Here is a 12,137-nt window from a genome sequence, read left to right as displayed (position 1 = left end):
CCTTTGCAGAGAAGGGCACTGGTGGTTATTCCTGCAGCATCCTATACAGGCAACATGGAAACATCACATCTTCCAAGACTCACTAAGGACTGCAGGTAGCTGAACACACCTGTCGAATCCTACCAGCAAACCTGAAAAGAAAAGCTCTGTGGGTGGAGGTGGCTTCACACCAGACCAGTCTTCCCAGCCCACCATTAGAGCCAGGGAAGCCTTAGAGGTCCCTCCTAGTTGGGGAAACTGGGAGCAGAGTAGGGCACCTCCAGAACCTTCCTGCCTACAGGGCTTAGTTACATGCCGTGGGCAAAGAAAAGAGATCTTTTTCTAAGTTCCTTCTAACAGGGTGTCAAATTTCATATAGTCGGAATAAGAAATCCAATGCCCCAGGGCAGGCCAAGGATATCTAATGTTCTAATCCTTCCAAAGGCTAAAAGGACTTTCTTTGTTTCTTTATTTTTCTTCCTTCCTTCCTTCCTTCCTTCCTCCCTCCCCTGCCCCCTCTCCTTTCCCTCCCAATCACTCACAGAGTCCCCCCTCTCTCTCTCCTTCCTTCTTTCTTTCTTTGTTTCCTTCCTTATCTAACATTTGGCAGGTAGGCCTTCATTTTAAATAATTCCTAGTTTATAGCGAATCTATGCCTGTACTTTCCTGGCCAATCCTCAATTTGCAGTAAACACCAAATCCTTTTTTTTTCTGCCACTACTGCTGCTGCTGCTAAAATCCTCCAGATAAAGCTGGTGAAAATGATACACCAGGCTGATGGACTGTACAGCAATCGTATATGATCTGATCCCAGCTGGCTGTGCTTAAGACACAGGATTTCCTTTCCTCATTCTTACTTATGTCCTCATCCTTTTCCCTAATGTGAGTTCCATCTTAATCTTTTCCATCCTTTTCATTCCGCAGCACCTCACGCTCTATGGAGACCCTGACTCCTAACATGTGACGTCCAACAACTGCCCTTCCTCCTCCTCCAAATGTCTCCGCCCTCCTGGTTTCCTGTTATCACACCCTCACCCCCACCCCACCCAGCAACAGCAGCTCCCTTCAAAGCTCTTGGTCTCAGCCCACCCTAGGACTCCCCTAGGACAGAGGTTCTGTAAATGAGGGTCCAGGGGATCACGTGGAGTCCACGAGGCACTCCACGTGATCCGTGAATCTTTTGAAATTAATGAGGAATTTGGTCTTTTTGTCAGTTTCTAGGTGAGAGTCTCTAGATTTCCTCTAATTTCCAAAGGGTCCTGCCAATCTAAGACTTTTCTTCATCAGTTACCTGCTCTTTCCTGCATTTTTAGGCTCTCTGTTTTTCGACTGGTACCCTCTTCATCTACACACAACCTAGGTGTACCATGAAATATAATTATCAGATGTATTAGTCTGCTCTGGCTGCCATGGCACACTACCACAAGCTGGGTGCCTTCAATAACAGAAATTAATTTTCTCATGGTTCTGGATACAGGAAGGTCCAGGATCAGAGGGCCAGGATGGTTGGTTTTTGGCGAGAACTCTCTTCTTGGCTTGCAGATCGCCACTTTCTCACTATATCCTAGTATGGCCTTTCCAGGGCGGGTGCATGCAGGAGTGGGGGTGGAGGAGGTCTCTTCTTATTATGATGCCACCAATCCTATTGAATTAGGGCCCCACCGTCAAAACCTTACTTAATCTTAATGACCTCCTAAAGACCCTATCTTCCAATATAGTCACACTGGAAGTTAGGACTTCAACATATGAATTTCAGGGATGTTGAGGAGGTGGCACACAGTTCAGTCCATAGCACCAAGGATAAAATAATTTGATTTAAGATGTCAAAGTTGTGATCTTTGTTACAGTGGCAAGAGTTTCCTAACTCATCTTCCTGCCTTTTAAAATACCCTTCGTGCTGTAGCCAATCATACCTTTCAAAATCACGATGTTAGGAGAAACTTCTTCACACTGATGTGTTCTGCTATGTGGAGAAGCAGCCACTAGGTAGCACTCTGGGCCTCTCACTATCTACTGCCGCCCAAGGAGCCCCACATGAGTGGTCCAGTACCTTCCTCTCCCCTGCTTCTTGGGAATGAGCTGCCCACATAGAGCATCCTTTTTTCTCTGATCCTGTGTGCCCAGAGTCTTACAGGAACTCCCCAGTATTTTAGCATTTCCTTTCGGAGGTTTCCATCTCTCTGCCATTATTACCCACTCTTCTTGCATGTTGTCTACTTTTTCAACTAGAGCCTTTAACATATTAGTCATAGTTATTTTAAATGCCCTGCATCATATCTAAACCCTGTTCTCATCCTTGCTTTGCCTCTTCAGACTGTGTTTGTTCTTCCCTTTTGTCATGTGTTGTAATTTTTTCGTTGAAAGGCAGGCATGACCTATTAGGTAATAATAACTAAGGTAAATAAACATTTAGTGAACTTTTCTGTAAATCTGGCCAGCAGTTGAGTTGTGTTTCGTGCTTGCTGTAACTGTAGGTGCCGAGGGCCTCAAATTTCTCTAGGGTCCTTGTTTTTATCTCCTGTGTTGTCTTTGGGTTTCCCTAAGAACTCCTTCTTAAATAGAGTCTGAGTCTTACAGTTCTTTCAGCTACAATCCACTTATTATACAGGAGCCCTGTTAATATGGTGGTAAAGAGTGGGGGAAGGGAAGTGTTGTATAAACGTATGACTAAATTTCAGTCTTCCTGTGGGTTTGCATCCCTTTACAAATGTTTCTTTGCCACCCCTTCTCCCTTAGTTGTTACAAGAAAGCCAGAGGAGGCTGGAGACAGGAAACTGCTCTTCTCCCAGGTGAGATAAGGCTCTGAAAAGTCTTTTCCACTAGAGAGTAGTCCTGTGTAATGGAGAACATTCTGGGCATATTTCAAAATGGTTACTTTCCTTGTTTACCTGCCAGAGACATAGGTCATTTTTTTCTTGGCACTTACCGTGAGAACCTGGTGGGGTTCTTGGAGGTAAAACCATGAAACGTCTGACCCCCTGCTCTCAAGACTACAGCCCCCAGGGGCGTCCCCGTCTCCCTTTAGTCCACACACAGCCTCAGCAATTCATCAAGGTTTTGGTTCCAGCAGCTTCCCCTCCAGGTCAGCAGGTCTTGACCCTTGTTTCTCTGCATTTACTTCTCTCTCCGGATTTCATGGTGGTGGTTCGCCCTGCAACCTCAGTTTTCTGGCGGGTCCAAGAAAAGTCCCTGCTTTTCAGCTGTTTTCTTGTTGTGCGGTCAGGAATGACAACCTCTAAGCTCTTTTCTTGTTGGAGCTGAAACTGGGAGTCCCAAGGCAGGCTAGTTTGTTTTTGTCTTTGTTTTTTGCGGTACGCGGGCCTCTCACTGTTGTGGCCTCTCCCGCTGCGGAGCACAGGCTCCGGACGCGCAGGCCCAGCGGCCATGGCTCACGGGCCCAGCCCCTCCGCGGCATGTGGGCGCTTCCCGGACCAGGGCACGCACCCGTGTCCCGTGCATCGGCAGGCGGACTCTCAACCACTGCGCCACCAGGGAAGCCCCAGGCTAGTTTCTGATTGCCTGAAGTTAGTCTTTTGACTGGCTAGTTTTGCTTTGACTGTGAAATCCAACAGTTGGTAGTAACAGGCCCATCCATCCCAAGAACAATACTTCATATTACTTGAATCCATTTAAATTTACTGAGACATTTTATAGGCCAGAAGATGTTCTATCTTGGCAAATTTTGTGCACTTGAGAATAATGTGTATTCTGCTGTCATTGTGTAGAATTTTCTAAAAAGTCAATCAGCTCAAGCATAGTTAGTGCTATTCAAGTCTACTATGTGCTGATTTTCTGCCTACTTGTTCCATCAGTTATTAAGGGACCATTTTTAAAAATCTCTGACTCTAATGGTGTATTTGTCTATTTTTCTTTGTAATGCTTTTTATGCTTCATTTATTTTGCAGCTCTGCCATTAGGTGTATCAACATTTAGGACTGTGGTGCTCTCTTGATTAATTGACCCTTATGTGATTATGAAATGACTTTCTTTTTCTTGGCAATATTCTTTGTTCTGAAATGTACTTTGTCTGATACAAATATAGTCATTCCAACTTCCCTTTGATTAATGTCGGCATGTTATTTTTTCCCATTCTTTTACTATTAAGCTCATTTGTGTCTTTATATTTAAGATACATTTTCTGTAGGCAGCATATAGCTGTGTATTGCTTTTTTACACAATCTGACAATCTCTGCCTTTTAAACTGGGGTGTTTATATGATTACCTTTAATGTGATCATTAACATGGTTAGATTTGAGTCTTATCATCTTGCTCTTTGTTTTCTATTTGTCTCATCTGTTGTGGGTTCCCCTGTTTCTCTTTTGTCTGCCTGCTTTGGGATTAACTGAGTACTTTTTATGATTCCATTCTGTGGCCATTGTTGGCTCATTAACTCTAACTCTTTGCTTTGATATTTTTGTGTTGCTTTAGGGTTTAGGGTTTAAAGCACACTTTTTCACACTACTAATGAAAGTTAAACAGTTGATTGCTAAAGACTCACAGGACCCAAAATAACAATGTTTACAAACCTACAGGGAAAGGATACAATATACAACATTAAAGTAAAGACATGTATCAAAACTAAGGCTATCTCACAGTCCTGGGTCTGGAAAAGTCAGAAGGAATCTCCTGTTGTACCCCTTTCCGTAAAAGCCATAGCCAAATTCACTTAATCTTTTGGGTCAGGAGCCACTGTTGTGTATACAGAACACCTCAGAACTAATGAGCCCCAAAGGGCACGCTGCCTGGTCCTATAAGCATATTCTTGCTACATAACAGCAGAGTCCTCCAGGAATCTCAAAAAACAGTACTGACAACTGGTAAAAATCCGCCCCTCCCACCACCACCCCCGCCCAGATTCCTCAGACCCTTGGTTTCAAGACAACACAATGAATGGGTATGTTTCATGGTTTCATTAGGAGTCAGTGCTATGCAGAAACTTTAGCAAAATGACTCAGCCTAACCTGCTGGAATTAACCCTTACCACACAATCTTTAATATATCACAGTTTGTCATCAAGTGATATTACACCCTTCATATATAATATAAGAACCTTAAAACAGCAGTCTTCCATTTCTGTCCCCATGGCCTTCATACTATTGTTAGTATGCATTTTACTTATGCATATGTTATAAACCCCACAATACATTGTCATTCATTTTGTTTGAGCAGTCAATTATATTTTTTAAGGTTTTAAATAGTAAGAAAATATTATATAAGAAAGGTATCTTGGGACTTCCCTGGTGGCACAGTGGTTAAGAATCTGCCTGCCAATGTAGGGGACACGGGTTCAAGCCCTGGTCCGGGAAAATCCCACATGCCGCAGAGCAACTAAGCCCGAGCGACACAACTACTGAAGCCCACACACCTAGAGCCTGTGCTCCGCAACAAGAGAAGCCACTGCAATGAGAAGCCTGCACATGGCAACAAAGAGTAGACCCCACTTGCCACAACTAGAGAAACTCCCCCACCCAGCAGCAAAGACCCAACGCAGCCAAAAATAAATAAATTAATTTAAAAAAAAGAAAGAAAGAAAAAAGAAAAGTATCATACATTCATCCTTTCAGTTACCATTTCTGGTGACTTTCATTTTTACATTAGAACCAAATTCTATCTGGTAATGTTTTCCTTCTGCCTTTTTTGTTTCTCTAGTCCTCCTTTACAGCTTTCTTTTGTATTAAGTGAATGTTTTCTAGTGTAACATTTTCATTCCTTTAATGATTTTTTAATGATTTTTTTCCACTATTCATTTTTTAGTTTTTTCTTTAGTCCTTGCCCTGGGGCTTACATTATACATTTTAATTCATCAGGATCTACTTTAGATATACTAACTAAAGATATAAAGGTATACTATGTTATGGCTGAGTAGAGGCTCTACCTTATGAGTAGGGGTGCATGGAAGAAGAGACCCAACCTTTCAGCTGCAGTTGCCTGGATTTAGCTTCCATAATGTATAGTTAGGAGAGATGAGAAATGCTGATGGCCTGTTTCTCCTGAAAAATACCATACCCCTCTACTGGGAGCTGTGGGAGAGCCTGTGTTCTGGTCTGTGCCTACCTGGAGTGGAGTTTCTGCCATACTGAGCTGGAAGAGGAGCGAGAGGGAGTGGTTCATGGTTCAAATGCTACAGACTCTCCCTGTTTTTACCTTGATCCTTATCACATGTTTTTAAGTTTAAGTTTAAAAGTTTAAGATGACTTTTTTTCTCTGGCTGCTTTTAAGATTTTCTCTTCATCACTGGTTTTAAACAACTTGATTATGATGTGCCTCAGTGGAGTTTTCTTCATGCTTCTTGTGCTTGGGGTTTGTTGAGCTTCTTGGATTTGCAGGTTATAGTTTTCATCAAGTTTGAAAACTTTTGGCCATTATTTCTTCCAATTTTTTTTTCTGTTTCCCCTTCACAGACTCAAATTACTCATATCATAGGCCACTTAAAGTTGTCCCAAATATCACTGATTCTCTTTTTATTTTTTAAAATTTATTTATTTATTTTTGGCTGAGTTGGGTCTTCGTTGCTGCGCGCCGGCTTTCTCTAGTTGTGGCGAGCGGAGGTTACTCTTTGTTGCGGTGTGTGGGCTTCTCATTGTGGTGGCTTCTCTTGTTGCAGAGCACAGGCTCTAGACACGCAGGCTTCAGTACCTGTGGCACGTGGGCTTCAGTAGTTGTGGCACGCGGGTTCTAGACCGCAGTCTCAGTAGTTGTGGCGCACAGGCTTAGTTGCTCCGCGGCATGTGGGATCTTCCCAGAGGGCTCGAACCTACGTCCCCTACATTGGCAGGCAGATTCTTAACCACTGCACCACCAGGGAAGTCCCCTTCTTTTTATTTCTTAAATTCATTTTTCTCTGTATATTTCCTTTAGGATAGTTTCTGTTGCTGTGCTTCAAGTTTATTAATATTTTCTAATGCCATTGTGATGTTGTGATTTATTTTGTGAAATATATATTTGGCCTTTGTCTCCTTCTTGACACAGAGCTAAGTGATAAGAATGATAAAGGTGTCCTTTGTTATTCGTAACAAGCCCCTTTCAACTACCTCTGAGTTTATGTTAATAAAGTGACCTTTGGAAAGCACCTAAGGATGAGGGCTGATTGCCAGGGCAACTAACCATGCGATTATAGGATTGGAACTTTCAGCCTATCCTCCAACTTCTAGCCTCCAAGGAGGAGAGAGGGGCTGGAGCTTGAATTAATCACTCATGGCCAATGATTTAATCAAGCATGCCTATGTAGTGAAGCCTCCATAAGTCCCAAAAGGACAGGGTTTGGTGAGCTTCTGGGTTGGTAAAGACATGGAGGTCCTGGGAGAATGGCAAGCCCAGGGAAAGCATGGAAACTCCAAGTCCCTTCCCACATACCTTGCTCTATGCATCTCTTCCATCTGGCTGTCCCTGAGCTACATCCTTTTATAATCCAGTAAATAAAATGTTCTCCTTGAGTTCTATGAACTGCTCTAGCAAATTAATTGGACCAAGGAGGGGGTTCAACCTACAGATGGTCAGTCAGAAGCACAGGTAACAACCTGGACTTGTAATTGTCATCTGAAGTTGGGGGTGAGGCAGTCTTGTGGGACCGAACCCTTAATCTGTGGGATCTGACACTATCTCCAGGTAGATATGTCAGAATTGAGTTAAATTGTAGGACTCAGGTGGTGCTGCAGAATTGCTTGGTGGTGTGGGGAAAACCCCAGACACATTTGGTGGTCAGAAGTGTCAAAAGTGAAATACGGTAGTGGTATTCAGAGAATATTGTATGTGATGTAAATGAAAACAATAGTTTTTCTTTATGTCCATGCAGTGTATTTTTCATCTCAGGTAACATTTTTTAATCTCTGGACTTTCAATTTGTTTTTTTGTGTGTCTTCCTTGTCTCCTCTGAACCTTTTAGATATACTGAATACAATTATAACGGTTTCAATCTTCTTCTCTGTTCATTCTAACATCTTGATGCCAAAATCTTGGATCTCTGTGCACCGATGTCGAACTGAAATACGGAGACAGAGTTGTGGAGGAAGAGAAAGGATAGCTTTATTCTTTGCCAGGCAAAGAGGGAACACAGTAGGTTAGCACCTCAAGAACTGTGACCATCCCCTCCCTGGGGAATAGGAAGAGGTCTTATAGTTGGGGCTCCTGGTCAGGAGTATGTGATAAGGATCAAGGCAGTAACAGTCTTGCATTCTTCTTTCTTCTGCAAAGTTTCAACACAACACTGGGTCTGGTCATCTCCAAGGGTGGGGTTGCTGACAAGATTAAGGTGTGTGCAGCTTCTCAGGTGGTTGATGAGCTTCTCTGGTCCCTTTAATCTTTCCTCAGGTGGTTTTGTGGCTGCTCCTCCCTTGATTAGCAACTGTTCCAATCTTCCCTTTGGAACTCAGGAGAGGTCATGGAGGCTGGAGTCTTGCCTCCAAGAAATGGGGAGCAAAAAGGCCTCCATGCCTGGGAGCCCCACAGGGCCCCACTTGGTTTCAATCTGTGTCAGTTCTGGGCCAGTTTTTATTGACTGATTATTCTCTTCATTATGGGTCATGCTTTCATGTCTTGCTGTATCTGATTGGATGCTAGTAATTGTGAGTTTTACCTTGTTGGGTGCTGGATAGTTTTTGCATTCCCGTAAGTTTTTCTTGAACTTTTTTCCTGGGATGAAGTTCAGTTACTTGGAAATGGTTTGATTTTTTTCAAGTCTTGCTTTTGCGCTCATTAGACATTTTCTGGAGTAGTGCTCAGCTTAGGACTAATTATTCCCCATCACTGAGGCAAGACCCTACTGAGTACACACTTTACCCAGTGCCCCATGAACTAAATTTCCAGTCTGGCTGCTGGGAACAGGCATTGTTCCTGGTACTCACTGTTCCTTCTAAACCCCCTTTCAGATGGTTCATTCCTCAGGCTCATGGATGCACTGATCAGCACTCTACTGAATACTCAAGGGGACCCTCTGCTGATCTTTAGGGTTCTCTCTTTGTGCAGCTATGTGTTCTCTGGTTCTCTCTCCTAAGAAATGTGGCTGATTTGGTCCCTGGACCCTCACCTTTCTCTTTTCAACTCAGGGAATCTGCCAGGCTTCATCTTAGTTTCCCCTCTCTGAACCATGCCCTGGAAAATACGTGAAGGCAAGTAAACTGGGGTAATTGTAGAACTCACCTTATTTCCAATGTCCTTCATTGCTGGTGTCCAGCGCATTGAAAATTGTTGTTTCATATATTTTGTCTGTTTTTTTGTTGTTTGTTTATTTGTTTCAAATGGAAAGGTAAATCCAGCCCCTTCCTTCACCCACCTTGACCAGAAGCAGAAATTGGTAGTTATTATTATTCTACTATTTATTCAAAATATCTGTTGGGTACCTACTTGCATGAGGCACTGCACTTGGTGCTGGGTATACAGTGATGAATCAACAATAACAGTCTCTGGCCTCAAGGCTAATCTGTCTTATGGGGATCAACTTGTGTGGAAAGGCAATAAATGTGCTGGTCCCTGGACTTATGCGCATACACACGAATCATATGTGGTCCTTCCTTTCAATGCATTCAGAATTAAGGGAGATGGAGACAGATTTGTTAATCCAAAGCAAACTGTGAAAGGTGTTATGTGTGAGATACAAAGCTCTGGGCATATTTAGGGAGAAGTAATAAGTTCTGACTGGAGGTGTAAGGGAAAACCTCATGGGGAAGGTGACATCTGAGTTGAGCCTTGAAGACTGTGTGCAATTTTGAATGGAGGAGTAGAAAAAGGTAGAATGCTCAAGGTGCTTTTAAACCTGAAAGCAGTTAACCATGATTGCTCCTAGCAGACACAGTCAATGGCTTGCTCTTCCTTGCCAACAGAACACTAATCACGTGCTTCAGAGGAAGCTACATATCTTCCAGCTCCAGGAAGTGAATCTTGATTTGCCTAAATCAGCACTGGAAATTCCATTCCCCTTGCCTGTCACTGGATCAGGCATAGGCCTGTGACACAATTCTGGCCAGTGAGATGTGAAGGAATGTCTGCTGGGAGACTTTTCTTCTTAATAAAGAGAGGAAACACTCCTTTTTTCCCCCCTGCTTCTGAGAGAAAAAAACACAAAACAGAAAATCTGGTTTCTTGATGATGACATCAACCCACTTGGAAGAAAAAAAAAAAAAGCACCACTTGAATTAACCACTCTGAAATGGATCAAACATGAGACTTCTTGTTCCATGAGACGACAAAGTTTTCTTATTGTTTTAGTAACTTCTGGTTGGACTTTGTTATCTTTGATGATGTTACTTGCAGCCAGAAATAATAGATCAGCATACCCCAACCGATCAGCCCATCTTCTTGAAATTTGCTTTTCCTTTCCACTGGTACAAACTGCTGCTAAATATCACTCCTCTTGCCTCTGGTTCCTTTGCCTCATCAATAATAAAGATTTAAAAAAAAAGAATAAAGATTAAAAATGACAATATACTTAGTGATACATGCCCATAGGAAGAAATAAAAGGCAATTTTTAAAATGAAAGAAAGCAATTACACAATGAAATACCTCGACTATTTAATATCATCACTTATTCCTGATCCTTTGGTTGAGAGGACTTGTTTAACTCTCATAGGACAGTAGAGGAATGAAAATATAAAAGAATAGAATGTAGGCAAGCCCAGGGGAAATGATATAAACTTCCACATTCACAGCAGTGCTGGAATTCTCTGGTAATTCCCATGGGAGCCAAGACTACCTCTGGAACAATCTAACTGTTGGAAATCACTAGTGTCTGGCAGGAAACCAACTAGGACAGGGTCAAAGGATGTGCCATTCTCATTCCTGAGAGTCTGCATCAATCCCGGGGGCCCAGGCCTGCCGCTAGCAACATTGCAAATAAGCAAAGACTGGCTCCAAACTCCACCCACTTTCTCATTCCCTTCCTTATCCTCCTCCTCTTTTTCTAGCTTTGATCTTCTTGGCTCTGTGCCTCCTCTCACTCCTCCCCCTCACCCCCCACTCGACAAATCACATCCTGCTTGCCAGATGAGCACAGAAGGTACTAAGCCACCTGCCTCGGGGCCCTTGCGTTTCAATCTGGAGCTCTTACACATCCAAAGAAATGCTTCGTATTGCTTGAAATCCAAGCCTCTGGACAGGCAGTGGGGGACAAGCCACTCAAGCATAGCACTTCCCGTCTCATGCAAAGGCAGTGCAGGTGGGGTGAGGCACCAAGGAATACATCCAGGTCTCGCTGCCAACCAGTGGGGATGCACAGGATCACAAGGACTTTACCTCAAACTCTAATGCTCTCTGCCCATTCACACAGAACTTATCCTCCTCTCATATATTCAAAACCCTGCTGTCTGGCTTATCCCTCTCACCTTCTGTCTCACTTTAGATGTCCCTTCCTCCAGGAAGCCTTCCCAGATCGATCCCCTCTGACATAACCCATGACACTGAATGCCTACCTCCCCAACAACTTGTCACGCTGATTTGCCATCTGTGGCTACTCAGTAAACCAGTGCCCAGCGTAGCCCTGACATTTAGCAGGTGCTCAGTATATTGAATGAATGAATGAGTGAGTCAATGAATGAATTAATATTTGTTCACATATACTATAGTTCTCCAAAAAACATGACTGTCATGTTCCCCAGTGTACCCTCAACACCCAGTCCAGTGCTTAGGCCATGGAAGGCACACAATCATTATTCACTAATTGACTGAAAGAAGTCTTCAAAAGACAGGTGCTTGGACCTATACTGCTGTTGATAATGTCCTGTTATCCTTTTTTTTTTTTACTTTTTATTTTGAGTTAATTATAGATTCACATGGGTTGTAAGAAATAATAGAGATTTCCCCCTAACTGGAACACAATATCTAGCCAAACTGTAGTACAATATCTTTTTGTTTTTCTTTTCTTTCTTTTTTTATTATTAGTTTCTGCTTTATAACTGTCCTGTTATCCTTATTGCAGGAGCAAGAAGCACAGCCCAGTGACCTTTTCTAGAGGATCAGGGATGGGGGACGGAGCAAGATGAAGGAAAAGCTCTGGGAGTTCAGCTGCCCAGGGCTATAGGGGAGGGCTCCTCTTCAACCATAATTTTAGATTACTAGAGGTTCATAACCTGGGGCACACAGTGGGGCTTCAGAAGATCCGTGCACCCTCTGACACTTTAATCAAACATCCAAGCCCGTAGCTGTATGTACATTTTTCTGTAAGAGGGTC

Source organism: Mesoplodon mirus (assembly GCF_964341445.2).
Source record: "Mesoplodon mirus genome assembly, chromosome: 7".
Taxonomy (NCBI): domain Eukaryota; kingdom Metazoa; phylum Chordata; class Mammalia; order Artiodactyla; family Ziphiidae; genus Mesoplodon; species Mesoplodon mirus.
This window is presented reverse-complemented; position numbering follows the sequence as displayed.